The sequence below is a fragment of the Nerophis lumbriciformis genome, linkage group LG28, assembly GCF_033978685.3.
Source record: "Nerophis lumbriciformis linkage group LG28, RoL_Nlum_v2.1, whole genome shotgun sequence".
NCBI lineage: Eukaryota > Metazoa > Chordata > Actinopteri > Syngnathiformes > Syngnathidae > Nerophis > Nerophis lumbriciformis.
This window is the reverse complement of record NC_084575.2, coordinates 7,816,284-7,836,269: the sequence shown is the minus strand read 5'-3', so window position 1 is coordinate 7,836,269 and position 19,986 is coordinate 7,816,284. Positions and strand designations below refer to the sequence as shown.

At 38.9% G+C, this 19,986-nt stretch overlaps 1 protein-coding gene and 1 non-coding gene across 3 annotated transcripts in view; both read right to left on the bottom strand.

The window, feature by feature from the left end:
• LOC133570505 (uncharacterized) overlaps positions 1-19,986 on the bottom strand; it is a 490,167-nt gene that overhangs the window by 207,618 nt on the left and 262,563 nt on the right. The window lies entirely within an intron of this gene.
• LOC133571172 (5S ribosomal RNA) lies at positions 12,698-12,816 on the bottom strand. The gene has a single exon (XR_009810328.1). It is a non-coding gene; the product is annotated as a 5S ribosomal RNA (ribosomal RNA).

Sequence of the window (19,986 nt, the reverse complement as noted above, 5' to 3'; positions counted from 1 at the left end):
CAGTGGTGACATGCTTTACACCACTGCATCCCACGCTTTGCATTGGACTTAGTGATGTATGGCTTAGATGCAGCTGATCGGCCATGGAAAGCCATTCCATGAAGCTCTCTGCGTTCTGTACGTGGGCTAATTGGAAGGTCACATGAAGTTTGGAGCTCTGTAGCTACTGACTGTGCAGAGAGTCTTTGCACTATGCTGACCTCTCTATCAGTTTACGTGGCCTACCACTTGGTGGCTGAGTTGCTGTTGTTCCCAAACTCTTCACTTTTCTTATAATAAAGCCGACAGTTGACTTTGGAATATTTAGGAGCGAGGAAATTTCACGACTGGATTTGTTGCGCAGGTGGCATCCTATGACAGTTCCACGCTGGAAATCACTGAGAGCGGCCCATTCTTTCACAAATGTTTGTAGAAACAGTCTCCATGCCTAAGTGCTTGGTTTTATAAGTGATTAGGACACCTGATTGTCATCATTTGGACAAATGGCCAAATACTTTTGGCAATATAGTGTATATATATTCTCACACCTGCACATTTCTTAAGGTGTGAGTGAGGTTCAACCAACATACTATCGCACAGCCACACTCGCTGGCACTTGTTACACGTGCTTCGCTGCACTTCTGTTGGTTTTTTGTTGGGTTTAAGAATGTTGCTTTCGCAGAAGGAAGAACGAGGAGAGGATATTGCGCGTAAAAGTAAAGCCAACCGATCAAAGCTCTGCAGTCCTGGTCACCATTGACGTGAGGTCGGACTATTTTGGAGGTGCACGTGACACGTCAAGGTTGGCTGGTAGGTTGGTAGTGGGAGGAGCGAGTTGGCGTCACTCGATGCTGCAGCACAATGAAACTTGTATCTGTGCAGACTGACTTAATGCAATCATGACGGTATTAAAATCCCAGCAGGAGGTTTTCTATAAGTTGTTACTTTTTATCAATAATTTATGTAAATACAAAAAACAAGATGAATTACACAATTCATAATAATCAATAACTGATGATTATTCCATGTGTAGAAGAACATCACCAGAAAGTGGTGTCTGTAAATATTATATTTGATAGACTAAAAAATATTTGACACATCTGAGCTGAAGTTTGTTTGTGTTGTCTTGCGGACGTCCAACAGATGAACGCTCGTCAAGAAGAACGTCCCCTTCAGCAGCAGGAGGATACACAGCCCCCCCACATTAAAGAAGAAGAGGAGGATCTCTGGGTTACTCAGGAGGAAGAGTTTCTTCCAGGGCAGGAGGAGACTGATCTCAGCAAGTTTCCACTGACAGTTGTCTCTGTGAAGACTGAAGAGCATGAAGACAAAGCACCTGAGTCCTCACAGCTTTATCACAGTCCAAGTAAGCACATACCATTTTATTCTCAGGGCATTCAATCCATCACAACTGGACTGTTCACTTTGTATTAGAAGACTCATCCAAGTAGGCTTCATCACTTCATGCTCATACACTTCAAGTCTTAAATCTAATCATTGGAATTTAGAGGGGAACTGCACTTTTTTGGGGAATTTTTCTATCGTTCACAATCATTATAAAAGACATGATGGTGGATATTAAAAAAAAAAAAAATCACATTCAATGTAGGGCTGGGCCATATGGCCTTTTATTAATATCTCTATTTTTAGTCCATGTCACGATACACCATATATATGTGGATATGTTTAGTCCATGTCACGATACACCATATATATGTGGATTTGTTTAGTCCATGTCACGATACACCATATATATGTGGATATGTTTAGTCCATGTCACGATACACCATATATATGTGGATATGTTTAGGCAACGTCACGATACACCATATATATGTGGATATGTTTAGTCCATGTCACGATACACCTTATATATGTGGATATGTTTAGGCAACGTCACGATACACCTTATATATGTGGATATGTTTAGGCAACGTCACGATACACCATATATATGTGGATATGTTTAGTCCATGTCACGATACACCATATATATGTGGATATGTTTAGGCAACGTCACGATACACCATATATATGTGGATATGTTTAGGCAACGTCACGATACACCATATATATGTGGATATGTTTAGGCAACGTCACGATACACCATATATATGTGGATATGTTTAGTCCATGTCACCATACACCATATATATGTAGATATGTTTAGTCAATGTCACGATACACCATATATATGTGGATATGTTTAGTCCATGTCACGATACACCTTATATATGTGGATATGTTTAGGCAACGTCACGATACACCTTATATATGTGGATATGTTTAGGCAACGTCACGATACACCATATATATGTGGATATGTTTAGGCAACGTCACGATACACCATATATATGTGGATATGTTTAGGCAACGTCACGATACACCATATATATGTGGATATGTTTAGTCCATGTCACCATACACCATATATATGTAGATATGTTTAGTCAATGTCACGATACACCATATGTATGTGGATATTTTGCCTTAGCCTTAAAAGAACACTTGATGCATATAATCACAGCAGTATGATGATTCTATGTGTCTACATTAAAACATTCTTCTTCATACTGCATTAATATATGCTACTTTTGAACTTTTATGCAGAGAGGGAAATCACAACTAAGTCAATTTAGCAAAAGTGTATTTATTAAGCAGTTATTAAGCAGTGGTACAAACATTCATGTCATTTCAAAACAGAAAGTGCAAGATTGTCAGAGACATTTTAAAACAAGCTATTAGTGCACTTTTGTGCATGATGTCACTAAGATGACATATCAAAACAACACTAAATTAAAGTGCACTTTTTGTACAGAAGGCCATTACAATAGTTTAAAACAAATAAAGTGCACTTTTGTGCATGATGTCACACAAGATATTTCAATAAGTGTCAAATAAAAATGAGCTGCATAATAGGAAATCAAATAGTGTATGTCCTTCACTATGTGGTAGGTTCCTGCGGACGTTATCTCCTTCTGTTGTTGACTATTTGTTTCATACGGTGTTGATGTGGAAATGGTTGCTCGGGCATTTTGTGGGCGTGGCACTGAACGGAGATGTTGACATGCAGAGTTTCAAGCACTTTTCATTCTCTAGCGGGTGACTTTTCAAATTATGCTACATATTAGCAGTGCTGCTACTTTTTGTAGCAACGCTTTTGCCGCATACTTGTTCACCATCTACCCGCTTGATGCCAAACCACCGCCAGACGATGGACCCCCTGCTGTTTGTCTTGGGAATGAATTATTCCTTCATTTGTTACCAGATTGGCACATTCTTTCTCTCGTATTACCACTAGCACCACAACTAACCTTACCATGCCGCTACCTGTCTGCTCCGTGAGAGCGTATGACGTTGCACACGTGACAGTATGTGACGTATGTAAGAAGGTGCGCTTGTTTTATGTCTCTGTGAGAAGGAGAGACAAGAAAGAGTGAGAAGAGCCTGTAGTGTAATGCCTGCAGCTAAAAGCAACTGTGTGAGAACGTATACTCCAATATCACCATATAGTCATTTTCTATATCGCACAGAGACAAACCCACGATATATCCAGTATATTCCATACATCACCCAGCCCTAATTCTAACTCATAAATGGAAATAAAAGTCCACTTGCAATGGAGCCAATGGGAGGTCCTCTATAACCATCCAAAATACACCAACAATACTCCATTTGCATTTTGTGGCTTGAATGTCCACCAAGTGTTAGTTGACTTGAGTTTATTTGGAACATGCAAGCATACAACATGATACATCACACATGCATGCATACAACATGATACATCACACATGCATGCATACAACATGATACATCACACATGCATGCATACAACATGATACATCACACATGCATGTATACAACATGATACATCACACATGCATGCATACAACATGATACATCACACATGCATGCATACAACATGATACATCACACATGCATGCATACAACATGATACATCACACATGCATGCATACAACATGATACATCACACATGCATGCATACAACATGATACATCACACATGCATGCATACAACATGATACATCACACATGCATGCATACAACATGATGCATCACACATGCATGCATACAACATGATACATCACACATGCATGCATACAACATGGTACATCACACATGCATGCATACAACATGATACATCACACATGCAAGCATACAACATGATACATCACACATGCATGCATACAACATGATACATCACACATGCAAGAATACAACATGATACATCACACATGCTTGCATACAACATGATACATCACACATGCATGCATACAACATGGTACATCACACATGCATGCATACAACATGATACATCACACATGCATTCATACAACATGATACATCACACATGCATGCATACAACATGATACATCACACATGCATGTATACAACATGATACATCATAATTTCCAGTTTGTCTTTTCAACATGTTGGAAAAGGAGTAGGAAGAAGCAGAGCTTATTTAATTCTACCCCTTTTCTTTTACATAACAGTTGCTAACACTTTAGTTAACTTCCTGTTCTCAATGTATTCACAATATACTCCATAAGTAATCACAATAAAAATAAATAAATAATAATGAGTGAAGTAAGTTATATTTCATATGGTGAGATGAGTAAGATGATGTAGAAAATGAATGATGGATGAAATAAATTGAGAATGTTTAGCTTCTTCTTTGTACTTTGTAAACACTTTAAGTGTGAAGAGTTTCTTGAAGTGGATCATATTAGTACATTGTTTGATTGCTTTGCTTCATCCATTCCATCATTTAATTCCACATACTGATATACTGAAGGTCTTAAAGGCCTACTGAAAACCACTAATACCGACCACGCAGTCTGATAGTTTATATATCAATGATGAAATCTTAACATTGCAACACATGCCAATACGGCCGGGTTAACTTATAAAGTGCAATTTTAAATTTCCTGCGAAACTTCCGGTTGAAAACGTCTAGGTATGATGACGTATGCGCGTGACGTCGATGGTTGAAACGGAAGTATTGGGACACCATTGTATCCAATACAAACAGCTCTGTTTTCATCGCAAAATTCCACAGTATTCTGGACATCTGTGTTGGTGAATCTTTTGCAATTTGTTCAATGAACAATGGAGACAGCAAAGAAGAAAGCTGTAGATGCGATCGGTGTATTAGCGTCTGGCTACAGCAACACAACCAGGAGGACTTTGACTTGGATAGCAGACGCGCTATCCGACGCTAGCCGCATCGATGATCGGGTGAAGTCCTTTGTCGCTCTGTCAATCGCTGGAACGTAGGTGAGCACGGGTGTTGATGAGCAGATAAGGGTTGTCGTATGTGGAGAGCTAATGTTTTTATCACAGCTCTGTCGAGGTCCCGTAGCTAAGTTAGCTTCATTTCCGTCGTTAGCAACAGCATTGCTAGGTTTCGCCAGACGGCACAGCATTAACCGTGTGGTTACAGGTCCAGAGTTTGGTAGTATTGTTGATCTTCTGTCTATCCTTCCAGTCAGGGGCTTATTTCTTTTGTTTCTATCTGCAGTTAAGCACGATGCTATCACGTTAGCTCCGTAGCTAAAGTGCTTCGCCGATGTATTGTCGTGGAGATAAAAGTCACTGTGAATGTCCATTTCGCGTTCTCGACTCTCATTTTCAAGAGGATATAGTATCCCAGGTGGTTTAAAATACAAATTTGTGATCCACAATAGAAAAAGGAGAGAGTGTGGAATCCAATGAGCCCTTGTACCTAAGTTACGGTCAGAGCGAAAAAAGATGCGTCCTGCACTGCACTCTAGTCCTTCACTCTCACGTTCCTCATCCACAAATCTTTCATCCTGGCTCAAATTAATGGGGTAATCGCCGCTTTCTCGGTCTCAATCGCTCTCGCTGCTGATGTAAACAATGGGGAAATGTGAGGAGCCCTACAACCTGTGACGTCAAGGCTTTTTTTTTCAGCGACCAAAAGTTGCGAACTTTATCATCGATGTTCTCTACTAAATCCTTTCAGCAAAAATATGGCAATATCGCGAAATGATCAAGTATGACACATAGAATGGATCTGCTATCCCCGTTTAAATAAATAAAAAATCATTTCAGTAGGCCTTTAAGTGTTGTACGTGCATACAAATGTTTTAAATTATATTTTTCTCTAAGTTTATATTTCTCCTCTTTAGTAGAGAATAGTTGTACATTCTTGGCTAGCAGGTTATAGTTTGCTTTGTGTATCATTTTAGCTGTTTGCAAATTCACTATGTGGTGGAATTTCAGTATTTTTGATTCAATAAATAAAGTGTTTGTATGTTGTCTATATCCAACATGATGTATTATTATAACTGATCTTTTTTGTAACACAGTTAATGAATGAAGTGTACTTTTGTAGTTATTTCCCATATTTCTACACAATAAGTCAGATATGTAACACTAGTGAGCAGCAGTGTTGGGTTAGTTACTGAAAACCAGTAACTAGTTACAGTTACTAGTTACTTTATTTCAAAAGTAACTCAGTTACTAACTCAGTTACTTACACCAAAAAGTAATGCGTTACTGTGAAAAGTAACTATTTAGTTACTTCTTCTACTTTTTGTTTTTAAAGCTCCCATTAATGCCCTTTTAGCCTTCATTTCAGTACTGTTATTGCACTGGAGAATAATACAATCTGTTGATCAACTTGACATGCATTTGCATCACTGAACTCTGCTAAGCAATATGCTCTACATACAACACACAAAGACAAAGATATGTTTCAAAGGGCCAATTTATTTCAGGCCAGAACAAATTGACAAAACTATTTTAAATAGCTGCAACATAACATACATAAGTAACAAACAGCATAATAACACTAACACTAACACTAACACTAACCACGTTAAACCCAGATTCCGAACTAACAAAGGTCTTAACTCATTCTCTTTCTATGCCACTTCAATATGGAATGCACTCCCAACAGGTGTAAAATAAAGGGCATCTCTATCCTCCTTCAAAACCGCACTAAAAGAACACCTCCAGGCAACTACAACCCTAAACTAACACCCTCCCTTCCACATAATACCTCTTCGGATTGTAAATAATCAAATGTAGACATTTTTTCTTATACTTTCTGATCCCTCTCTCTATGTCCACTACTTGCTGTACATATCCTACCAAGTCAGTCCTACACTGTTTCAATGTCCATTTCTCTGATGATGCAATTGTTGATGCTGATTGTTGATGACAGAAGTGTTGATACCAACCAAACCTAACCCCCCGTCCTCCATATCTCACACCCCGGATTGTAAATAATTCAATGTATATACCCTGATGATTATCTTGTGTGATGACTGTATTATGATGTTAGTATATATGATAGTATATATCTGTATCATGAATCAGTGGGCCCCGACTTAAACAAGTTGAAAAAATTATTGGGATGTTACCATTTAGTGGTCAATTGTACGGAATATGTACTGTACTGTGCAATCTACTAATAAAAGTTTCAATCAATCAATCAATCAACAACATAGCTGTAAAGCTGGCTTCACCTAAGGAAGGCACACGTGACATACACAGAGCCTAACCAGGCAGATTTGAATTGTTGTTTTGGGCAGTAGACGGGATCTTTGATCCAAGGCACAACTTACATTTAAATAAAATGTTCTTTTCTTTGTACTCGACAAAAGAAAAGAAGTGAGAATATCTCATACTTGCCAACCCTCCCGAATTTCAGTGCCTCTCCCTGGGACAACCATTCTCCAAATTTCTCCCGATTTCCAGCCGGATTTATGGCACGCCCCCTCTAGGTCCGTGCGGATCTGAGTGAGGACAGCCTGTCGTCACGTCCACTTGGCCAACCAAAAAGTAACCACAGAACACTATACCGTATAGTCGTATAGTGTTCTGTGGTTACTTTTTTGTTGGCCAATGGTTTACGTTGTATTGCGCACACCTCTCCCCTCCCCTCCCCTCCCCTCCCCACACCCAGACACACACACACAGAGAGCGCAGAGGAAGAATCAGAAGCATGTCAGTGCTTCGCTGCAATAAAACACGATCAGATCCTCAGTTTCTAGCCGATACTACATAAAAAATAACGTAAAATAACGCAGTAACGCATCATGTAGTAACGGTAACTGAGTTACTGAATATAAAAAATAACGCGTTAGATTACTAGTTACCGCCGAAACTAACGGCGTTACTTTGTAACGCGTTACATAACGTTGTGACGTCATCGCTCCGAGAGCAAATATTAGAAAGGCGTTTAATTCGCCAAAATTCGCCCATTTAGAGTTCGGAAATCGGTTAAAAAAATATATGGTCTTTTTTCTGCAACATCAAGGTATATATTGACGCTTACATAGGTCTGGTGATAATGTTCCCCTTTAAGAAACATGGAATTGGGATTTCTGTCTATGAGCTCACTCAAGTCCTCAACTGATCCATCATCTGCATTTGGAAATCTTTGTTCCACATGTTTTCCGATATTAACAAAGTAATCATTAAAACGTTCAACTATTTGGTTCATGTTGTCATTTTTTGTATTTCCATGTAGAAAGTACTGGGGGTAATCTTTCTTAGCAGCATTTTTAATGATGCTATTTAGGATGCCCCATGTTGCTCTCATGTTGTTTCTGTTCTTCTTTAATAATTGTCTGTAGTATTCCTTCTTACATGTTCCTAGTATACCAATTAGCTTCTTTTTATATTTCTTATACTTATTTTCTGCCTCTATAGATGTCTGTGTTATTAATATTCCATATAATGTCTTTTTTTTGTGACAAGCATTTTTCAGTCCTTTTGTCATCCATGGTTGGTTGTTTTTCCTTTGCTTTTTACTAACTTCTTTCCATGGACAACATAAACATTGATATTATACATGTGGGCCAATATATATATATATATATATATATATATATATATACATATATATATATATATATATATATATATATATATATATATATACAGTTAGGTCCATAAATATTTGGACATTGACACAATTTTCAGTATTCCAGCTCTGTACAACACCACAATGGATTTGAAATGAAACAATCAAGATGTGCTTTAAGTGCAGACGTTGAGCTTTAATTTGAGGGTATTTACATCCAAATCAGGTGAACGGTGTAGGAATTACAACACATTTTATATGTGCCTTCCACTTTTTAAGGGACCAAAAGTAATTGGACAATTGGCTACTCAGCTGTTACATGGCCAGGTGTGTGTTATTCCCTTGTTTTTTTTCATTTATGTCATTTAAAAAGAGCAGATAAAAGGCCTAGATGTAATTTCAAGTGTGGTATATTCATTTTGAATCTGGGGAGGTCATCTCTCAAAATGAAGTCCAAAGAGCTGTTACTATCAGTGAAGCAAGCCATCATTAGGCTGGAAAATCAAAACAAAGCCATCAGAGAGATAGCAAAAACATGAGGTTTGGCCAAATCAACTGTTTGGTACATTCCTAAAAAGATAGAACGCACTGCTGAGCTCAGCAACACCAAAAGACCTGGAAGACCACGGAAAACAAGTGTGTTGGATGACAGGCAAATCCTTTCCCTTGTCAAGAAAAACCCCTTCACAACAGTTGGCCAGATGAAGAAAAGTCTCCAGGAGGTAGGTGTATCTGTGTCCAAGTCAACAATTAAGAGAAGACTTCACCAGAGGAAATACAGAGGTTTCATCACAAGGTGTAAACCACTGGTGAGCCTCAAAAACAGGAAGGCCAGATTAGGGTTTGCCAAGAAACATGTAAAAGAGCCTGTGCAGTTCTGGAACAACATCTTATGGACAGATGAGACAAAGATCAACTTGTAGCAGAATGATGGAAAGAGAAGAGTATGAAGAAGGGAAGGAACTGCTCAAGATCCAAAGCATAGCACCTCATCAGTGAAGCATGGTGGTGGTAGTGGCATGCATGGCTGCCAGTAGAACTGGATCTCTTATATTTATTGATGATGTGACAGCTGACAAAAGCAGCAGAATGAATTCTGAAGTGTTTGGGGCAATATTATCTGCTCATATTCAGCCAAATGCTTCAAAAGTCATTGGACGGTGCTTCACAGTGCAGATGGACACTGACCCAAAGCATACTGCTAAAGCAACCAAATAGTTTTTTAGGGCAAAGAAGTGGAATGTTCTGCAATGGCCAAGTCAATCACCTGACCTGACTCCGATTGAGCATGAATTTCACTTGCTGAAGACAAAACTGAAGGGAAAATACCCAAAGAACAAGCAGGAAGTGAAGACAGCTGCAGCAGAGCATCACCAGGGATCAAACCCAGCGTCTGGTGATGTCTATGGCTTCCACACTTCAGGCTGTCATTGACTGCAAAGGATTTGCAACAAAGTATTAGAAAGTGACAATTTGATTTATGATTATGTTAGTTTGTCCAATTACTTTTGGTCCCTTAAAAAGTGGAAGGCACATATAAAATGTGTTGTAATTCCTACATTGTTCACTTGATCTGGATGTAAATACCCTCAAATTAAAGCTCAAAGTCTGCACTTAAAGCACATCTTGATTGTTTCATTTCAAATTCATTGTGGTGTTGTACAGAGTTGGAATACTGAAAATTGTGTCAATGTCCAAATATTTATGGACCTAACTGTATGTGGATGTTGTGCTTACTTAGACTGTGATGAAGCTGTGAGGACTCAGGTGCTTTGTCTTCATGCTCTTCAGTCTTCACAGAGACAACAGTCAGTGGAAACTTGCTGACATCATCCTCCTCCTGCCCTACAGGACACTCTCCCTCCTCTTCCTCTTTCATGTGTGAGGGCTGTGGATCCTCTGAAGTGAAACTGTCCCCCTGCAGATGAGGGAGACATTCTTCTTGGTGTCCAATCAGCTGATGGATGTCTACAGGACACAAACAAAACACATTTTAACTCCTACATGCTAAATATTAAATCGTACATGAAATATAGGGCTGTGGCTATTGGAAATGTTATTAATCAAGTGTTCTACTGGAAATGTTTTCGATTAATTGAGTAACTGGATAAAACTTAGTGTTGCTTGGTTAAAGACAAATTTAAGCGACTTTAAGACATTTCACTTAATAATGAACGGCCAATTGGTTTGAGATGGTATGAGATCAAGATGTCATCTTTAGATCAGGCTTTGTTTTTTCCACAATCACTGCCACGTTAAAAAGTTAAAGTACCAATGATTGTCACACACACACTAGGTGTGGACAGATTGTTCTCTGCATTTGACCCATTAACCTTGATCACCCCCTGGGAGGTGAGAGGAGCAGTGAGCAGCAGCGGTGGCTGCGCCCGGGAATCATTTTTACGGTGATTTAACCCCCAATTCCAACCCTTGATGCTGAGTGTCATTTTTATAGTCTTTGGTTTGACTCAGTCGGGGTTTGAACTCACAACCTACCCATCTCAGGACGGACACTCTAACCACTAGGCCACTGAGTAGGTGGATGTAGCAGGTGTTGTAGTAGGTTAATGGCTGCACCAATATGAAGGAAATAACAGGTCAGTATAGCTTTTACACACATAAATAACTTGTCAAACCTGCCAGCTAGCAGGCTAGGTTTACAGCGTCAGTTACCATGGTAACTGACTCTGACTTTGTCTTACCTTTCTTATTTACATACTCAGGAGTTTGCACTTAACCTGCTCTCTGGAATATTCCCCCGGTGACTGTGTGAGTTTTGTGTAAACATGTTGATACACTTTGTTACAAACTGAGAGGAACATCAACCTCTCATAAATATTGTGTGTCTGAACATCCTCACATGACAATTCATCTTCCTATAGACAATCTATTGAAGAAAAGTGTTAATAATAAATATAAAGTTAGTAAAGATGTGAGAGTAAGAAGTAAACAAACCTGTTGTGTGTAACACAACTTGATGTTTTTCATGTTGTCGCTCCTTCTCCTCTTTTGTTGGACAAAGTTCCTCCTCGTACTCTGCTATGGTTCTTTCGCACATTTTCACACAATCACAACACTTTACACTCACACTTGATCTCTGCTTAGCGATGTGTTTTCATCTCTCTTTGTTAGCAGCTAACAAGCTAAGCTAACTAGCAAGCTAAGCTAGCTGGAGAAGTGCGCTCAGACTAATATACAAACAGTTATTATGACTCTATTGAAGAGTGTAATAAAGGACATATATGTGTACATGGACGCACAGATTAAGAACACTGAACTGTGACGACTGCAATAACGTCTTCACCGTCAGACGCCATCTTGCTTTATCCTCGCCCTGTTTGCTTCGCGCGCAGTCTTATCAGATCTCGCGAGAGAAACAAGTACAAACCAGCTCTTTTCCAGATCTCGCGAGAGAAACAAGTAACTATTTCAACATTCTGAAAATAAAAATAAACTTTTACATTTTCAAAACAAAGACATACAACTTATTTTGGTAAATAAACAGTAGCTTATATGACCCCTTTAAATCATTAGTTGCCTGATCAGAGCGAGACGAGTCGTGGCTCCTCAGCTTCATGCAGGACGGAGTGGTAGGAGGCGTGGGCGAGGTTGACTGACTGCAAAAGACCACACCATTATTTTTAAATCAATCTAAATATTGCTCTAGTTGGTATTTGTGTTTTAAATCATGTTGTAAAGATTTGTACCTTCAACTGTAGTTGTAAATATTGAGTGGAATTTTATTATAATAACCGAATATATTCCCTCATTTTGGAATAGTTGCAATTAAAGCAATACATGAATCACAACAGCTGTAGTCTCAGCACTTTGTAGCGCCCTCTGGCGTGAGTGTAAAAGCTTACAGCACCTGGTATTCCCAGGCGGTCTCCCATCCAAGTACTAACCAGGCCCGACCCTGCTTTGCTTCCGAGATCGGACGAGATCGGGCGTGTTCAGGGTAGTATGGCCGTAAGCCGAAAGACGAAGTAAAACTAATATTTTTAAATATAACTTTAATAGACGGGATGGGAGACAATTGTTATTTATCTCAGAGCCTGGTGCGCATGCGTACACTAATGTGCTTTTTCTGGCTGTGTGATTGTCTTCCTTTGCTACGGCGGTCAAGTTGCTTTCTGTTGGCCGGAAACAGTTTGTCAGCACTGGGACCTGAAAAATACTCCTGACTTAAAATACTCATACATAAAAAAAAAAGAAGAAAAAAAAAGAGCAAACAGGTGAAAGTAACGAGACAAAGTTGCAATTTTGACTCTTATAACACAAGGTGTTTTTTTTCCTTTAAAGCTGTCATTGCTCAAAAAATAATAATGAATAAAAATAATGTTGTAATGAATTATTGACCTATTGAAGGCTCCAATTACTGCACATTAAATATTCCACTTTGAAATATTTGTTGGGGGAAATATTACATATTTTGTGTGTTTGCATGTAAAAGGCAACATTTTCTTTGACAAAAATAGCATAAAATATAAAATATATTAACGTATAATTGACGGATAGATCTGAAGTTGATATAAAAGTTTATAGGTTTAAAGTTAAAAAAATAAAAATAGCGTATGATGTTGTGGGAGGGGCGTGGTCCACTCGTCACCTGTGGGCGGGGCATGTGCAGGAGCCAGCTGTGAAGCAGATGGCAGGTGAGTGGATATCTCAGCTGGAACGAGTTATCTAATCACCTGTCTCTTTATTAGCAGCGTTGGTGACCGCAGGGAGGGAGCTGAAAAGCCAGAGGAGGAAAGAGGAAAGACTTTTGGAGAATTGAAGAAGGAAAAAGACTTTGTAACATTGAAAAATAAAACATTGTAAACTTGGCAACAAGCCTGGCTACAGTCTGTCGGTCCTGACAAGAACCCTGCGACACAGAATTGTCACAGATGTATTTTTAACACTTTTATAAGTGGGGCTCTGAAGATTTCAGTAGGATTTTGTTTATTAAAAAGTTTATTTGCTCAAAATATAATGATGAATCAAAATCAATGTTGACCTAAAGAAAGCTCCAATTAGTTCACATCAAATAGTCCACTTTGAAATATTTAATAAGGGTGGAAATGTTGCATATTTTGTGTGTTTGCCATAAAAAAACAAGTTTTCTACCACAAAAAGGGTATAAAACAAAAACAAACAAAAATAAATCAATAGAAATGAATAATTGATGGAGAGATCTGAAGTTAATCTAGAAATGTATGGATTAAGGGTAAAAAAAAAAAAAAAAAAACACTTAACATTTTTATAAGTGGGGCCCTGAGGATTTTAGTGTGACTTCCTAAAAACTGTCTTAGCTCAAAATATAATAATAAATCAAAATCAATGTTGTTATGAACTATTGACCTATTTAAGGCCTCAATTACTTCACAAAATGTTCCCCTTTGAAATACTTTTCGGGGTAATTTGTTATGACCTGTAACGCCAGGTCATATTCTGGTCTTTGTTATTATTTCTCCTTAGTTGAGTGTTCTTTTCTGTTCCAGCGCTCCCTTTGTTGCCACAGACACTCATTTAAAGGAGCCATATGTAATAATGTGGCCAGAAACGGTACTGCAATCAGTCAAAATTCTGACTGAGGTTGCCAGATGCGCAGCCGAATCCAGCTCGATGGACTGGGCTACTCCATTTTACACAGAATATGGCTATTTTCAGGAAGAAGTACGTCATACCTGCGTCCAATATCACAACAAATGGCAACCACATTGTTATTGTCAGTACAATCAGAAGACAAAGACTAAAACAATGGTTGTACTAGTGAAAATGATTAGAGCAGGGGTCTCAATCTCAATTTACCACTGGATGCAGAAACATGCACTTTTTAATGAATTCACTTTCTTTGAATGGCTTTCCCGCCCTAGCAACATACTTGCCAAACCTCCCGATTTTTCCGGGAAACTCCCGAATTTCAATGCCCCTCCCGACAATCTCCCGGGGCAACCATTCTCCCAAATTTCTCCAGATTTTCACCCGGACAACAATGTTTAGGGCGTGCCGTGATGGCACTGCCTTTAGAGTCCTCTACAACCTGTCGTCGCGTCCGCTTTTTCACCATACAAACAGCGTGCCGGCCCAGTCACATGTTGAATGAGGCTTCTGCAGACACACGTAAGTGACTGCAAGACATACTTGATCAACAGCCATACAGGTCACGCTGAGGGTGGCTGTATAAACAACTTTATCACTGTTACAAATATGCGCCACACTGTGAACCCACACCAAACAAGAATGACAAACACATTTCGGGAGAACATCCGCACCGTAACACAACATAAACACAACAGAACAAATGCCCAGAACACCTTGCAGCCCTAACTCGGGGCAGGGCGGGGTTTGGTGGTAGCGGGGGTGTGTATTGTAGCCCGGAAGAGTTAGGGCTGCATGGGATTCTGGGTACTTGTTCTGTTGTGTTTATGTTGTGTTACGGTGCGGATGTTCTCCCAAAATGTGTTTGTCATTCTTGTTTGGTGTGGGTTCAGTGTGGCGCATATTTGTAACAGTGTTAAGCTTGTTTATACGGCCACCCTCAGTGTGACCTGTGTGGCTCTTGTAGTCACTTACGTGTGTCTACAGAAGCCAAATTGTGGTCCTTGGAGCTCAACACACTACAACTTTTTGAATAATTAATGGGGCTCTTTGAATTTGTATTTTTGTTTGCTATCACTGGTAGGTGCAAGAAAAGACAGAGTCAGAGTCTCCTAAGCTGGTAGTGGCAAACGGGCGGAGGCCCTGTGGAGTAAAACAGCTATTTCTGTGCCACAGGTCCATCTCTATAGGGATGTGGTTGCCTAAAGGATCATGCTGCAGCAATTGCATTATGTTCATGGCTGCTTGCTCAACTTATTTACTGGCCAATTTCAAATATTATATTATTATATATAATATATGCATGCCACAAAACAATTCATTCTCTGCTAGTGGTGTTCAGCATTTTACCTAACACAAGTGTTCTGTTCTTGTGTTGTTGTTCAGGCCTCCGCCACTGAGGATGCAGAAAGGGACATTGCCCTCACAGTTATGGGATATACATAATGTGTGGAGATGGCGATAGGCAGCCAGAGGATGTGGGAGTTGTTATCGTAGGCTTTAAAGTCCTGAGCAACGTGGACATTGTCATCATGAGGGTCATAATGATATTTGGCCTCATTTATGCCCTTGATCTAAGCTTTGCAGACAACCTCAAGTACACATTTGAGTTTTCCCAGAAGATCCTAATGAACCTGGATGGGCACAAGCTGAACACAAAGATACAGCAGCTGGAAATCAAGTTGTTTGCATGAGAGGTGAACACTTGTTGACAAACTTCATCATCGGATCTTTATTTTTGTTTTTGCCTTCATTTTCACCCATTTAAGACAATATGACCTACAACATTTTCAACTTGAGAATTGGACTCAGAATTGACTAAGTTACAGGGAAGAAGAGTGAAGTGCTGAAGTACACAATCAACATATGAAATGCAGTCATGGGGAGTGGAGAGAGATGACTTTAGGGTTTAGACTGGATCAACTTTACCTCCACATTTGATCTCTGAGTGTGACGACCCTCCACACTTCTCTCCTCCGTTTCATCACTCAACTCAGGATAAATGGATTGAGTTACATTCAAGATTTTGGATTTTTATATATATTTTTTGAGTAGCTAGTACTGTCTCATGTTTTGTTTTTACTTGCTAACGTTCAAAAGCTATTTGCAAACATCCCATTAATATCAGATTCCTGCTCTGTGAATGTTAAGTTTTTCTTATTTATTTTTGTTTGTTGCCAATTTGATGCATGGGAATTTTGTATTTGCCTTGTTTTCTTTTCTTTACTGAATGCAGCTGAGATAGGCTCCCGCAACCCCAAAAGGTACAAGCGGTAGAAAATGGATGGATGGAACTCTAGTACATTTAGGCTAATGGCTACATTAGCACACTTGCGCAGGACTCAAATGTGTTTTTGCAGTTTCCTGAGTGTTCATTTTACACCACTTTAAACTCTTTTGGAGAACCATTTCTCGTAAAGTTTGCCTGGAGTTATTGAAGAAAAGGTAAAACTGTTTCTTGGTGTTTTATAACTAAGATTGAGTTCTCTATGCTTTGTATCAAGTCAATTTGACATCTTTGTTTATATAAAACTAAGTTCTTGGTCTGTGTTGGTACGCAAATCTGACATCTTTATGTAAAATTGACTTCTTGATGTTTTGTTTTCACTCAAAGGCAACATTTTGGTTTGTGTTTGCAAGTAACTTTGACATCTTGTGGTGTTATATTCAAGATTGTTGAATTAAGGATTAGTCTACATTAAAAATACCAATCAGGTTTTGTCTGATGTGTTTTTATGGGATCTAGGGTGATTTTTAGCTTGCTTAATTTCCAATCTATTTTGAGTTGGGCACATATAAATCAATTTCACTTAGTAACCAAAATAATTTCATTTTAGCTGTATTTGTTAAAAATTAGTCTGACAAATGTAAATCAATTTTGCGTAGTTATTGCAATAATTTCAGTTTGACTTTATTTGCTAAAAATTAGTTGGATTAACACATTTTTGTTGTATTGTGAGAATGTACTAATTTTGAGTTGGGCCAACATATATTTGTTGGATGGAAATCATGCCCTCATTTTAATTGAGTTCATCCAATGAGTCATTTTTTTGAGCGTGTGGCAGAGGTGGGACCAAGTCACTGTTTTGCAAGTCACAAGTAAGTCTCAAGTCTTTGCCCTCAAGTCCGAGTCAAGTCCCGAGTCAAGACAGGCAAGCCCCGAGGCAAGTCCAAAGTCAAGACTGGAAAGTCTCAAGTCAAGTCCTAAGTCCTGCATTTTGAGTTTCGAGTCCTTTCAAGTCCTTTTAACCACAGACTAATATATTAACACAGATTGTGTATGCTTTTCAAACGCTGTATTTATTTATTAAAACAAGTGCATTTTAAATTGCAGGAAAGAAAATTGTGCTGACATTGCACTTTATAATAGCACTATTAACCAGTCATTTTAAACATTAACTCATTCCTTTACAGAACAAACACATTGAAAAATAAAGTACAAATGTACTTATTTGTACAAAAGTGTTAACATTGAAAAAACATGACATATACGTGAACATAACAAAAAAGTTGTACTTTTTATATGTCAGGGCCCTATGCTGCATTGCATTTGCAAAAGACCAAATTAGCCAAGAGTCTGTCAGTCATTTGTGCACGATGGGGGCGTAGTATGATGCCACCATGGCTGAAAACTCGCTCCACTGGAGCACTGGAGGCAGGCACTGCCAAGACTCTCATGGCCACTCGGAACAGTGAAGGAAGAGTCTTCATGTTCAATGCCCAGAACAAAAGGGGGGCGAGAGTTGTTTTGGGTTGGTGCACTACTTGTAAGTGTATCTTGTGTTTTTTATGTTGATTTAATTAAAAAAAGAAAAGACATTTTTTTTCTTGTGCGGCCCGATACCAATCGATCCACGGACCAGTACTGGGCCGCGGCCCGGTGGTTGGGGACCACTGAGGTAAACAACCAACAGTATGTCAGAAAGCTAGCTAAAACGGTACACATATTCATAATATAGTATACATTTTGACTGACCTTTATTTTACTATTTTTGTCTTTTTTTAGGTGGCTAAAATACGCAGTGCTGCTGACCGCCGTCTAACGTTACGTGTGATATATTGACTAACGTAACCCTGCTTAAAAAAAAATCACTGAACAAAAAGTATGAATAAGGTAGTGAACTGCAACAGATTCCCGTGTTTGCAATAACGTTATAACGTTAGCAGTGAGTTTACAGCCTCACTGATTTAACTACACAGCAAATAAAAGTCACGTTACTTAGCCAATAAACGTTATCTTACATTCAAAACTTACCCTTCTTTGTGCAACTTCAAATGCCGGACAAAGTTGGAAGTTGTTGCCTCTCCATCAGTAATTTTCGAACCGCATGTGTTGCATACTGCAAACCGTTTTGTGTTGACCACCTCGTAATTTTTATACCCAAACAAAATTATTTTAGGTATCATTTTTTGTTCACTGGCGTGTGGTTTGGACATGTCTTCTTCGTTGGTTGTCCTGCAATTTGATTGGATGAATGCTGTGTGATGAAAACAAAGTAGATCTAATTTGATTGGCTGTTGTACTGAGAGCACACCAGCTGACACACGCAACGCTGATAGACAAGTACACAATGAAAAATATGGAGCGCTCCCGAATAACTTTTTCATCTTTGGGTTTTGGGGAAAGTAGAAAGTCATGTCAAGTCATGTCAATTCAAAAGGCTCAAGTCCAAGTGAAGTCACAAGTCATTGATGTTAAAGTCTAAGTCGAGTTGCAAGTCTTTTTACATTTTGTCAAGTCGAGTCTAAAGTCATCAAATTCATGACTCGAGTCTGACTCGAGTCCAAGTCATGTGACTCGAGTCCACACCTCTGGCGTGTGGTGTCATTTTTCTAGCTGTTAAGAGAAGTATTTGATCTTAAATATATAAATAATCCTCCATATTGGCAGCCATAGTGATTCATTTATTCAGCAGAGCATTAAAACTTGGCTCTGACAAAAAAGTAAACACAAATGCTGTCTTCCTCGCTGATAAAACATGATAGCAACATGCATCTGCTAGCTCATGATCGCCCCCACTTCTCAGTGTGGCGAGTTGGAGTACTACAAGAGGCACTCTAATACAGTGCTTAAATCTGTATTTTTAGTCTTATTATCAAGGAATAATGAGGTCACACTTATATTAAAACATTAACGCTAAGGTTCCTTCCAGTAGTGGGCCGGTGATGATGATGAGGATGATGATGAGGATGTATCTGTGCAAGTGAACAATTGGATCCACAAGGGACAACAACCCTTTCCACAGACTACACACACACATCAGAAACATAAATGTTAGAAGCCTACAACAATATATGTGAAGAAGACTTTAGGATTAAAAGTGAAGATGTGAGGTGAAATAAGTACAAATGCAGCAATAAAAACAAGCAACTCCACTCACGATGGCTCTAAAGTTCAGTGATGTGTTGCTAACTTCAGCATTTTTCTTCTTTGTTGATGTTTTGCAGTAGTTAACATCCATGATGTAACAATGCTGCTAATCTACCAGAGTCCACATTTTGTTAACCAATTTATTCATTCATACTTTTAGTTGGATAATAACATCAATAAAATGCAAT